Here is a 528-nt window from a genome sequence, read left to right as displayed (position 1 = left end):
GAATCTCCTCCCTAATTCATACCAGAGCATTTTTTCTTTCGGCATGTCGGCGACCATCGTCCTTTGGGACCCCACTACCATAAAGAAAAAGCGTGAGCAGCAGCCTGGCAGAGCAGGAAAGGAGGAGGGGGCAAGCATGCACCCCCCCGCCGCACCATACCAGGCCACATGCCCTCAAAATGGGGAGGGTGCTTTGCTAGGGGGGGGACCCCCTGGAAAAGAACCTTTTCCCCATGTTGATGAAGACAAGGGCCTCTTCCCCATGGGGTTCTGGGTTCTGCGGGCAGGGGCTTATCTGAATCTGGGTGCCCCCTTTCACAAAGGGGGCACCCAGATCCTGCCCCCACCCCCTCATGAATCATTCACCCTACTCATTCACCAGATAAATAGTACACTAGTAAATATCGGATCAATAGTACAATAGTAAATAAACACACCAGAGGTTTTTAAAGTCCTTTATTTAAAAAAAGAAAAAAAAAAAACACACAACACAGGTCTTTGAAAATTCCTTTATTTAAAAAAAAAAAA

General features: G+C 47.5%; 1 protein-coding gene across 1 annotated transcript in view; it reads right to left on the bottom strand.

Moving 5' to 3' along the window:
• The window catches only part of LOC108796583 (calpain-13-like), an 88,274-nt gene that overhangs the window by 51,229 nt on the left and 36,517 nt on the right, over positions 1 to 528 (bottom strand). The window lies entirely within an intron of this gene.

This window comes from Nanorana parkeri, unplaced genomic scaffold (assembly GCF_000935625.1).
Source record: "Nanorana parkeri isolate BGI_ZX_2015 unplaced genomic scaffold, ASM93562v1 scaffold31, whole genome shotgun sequence".
Lineage (NCBI taxonomy): Eukaryota > Metazoa > Chordata > Amphibia > Anura > Dicroglossidae > Nanorana > Nanorana parkeri.
This window is presented reverse-complemented; position numbering and strand designations above follow the sequence as displayed.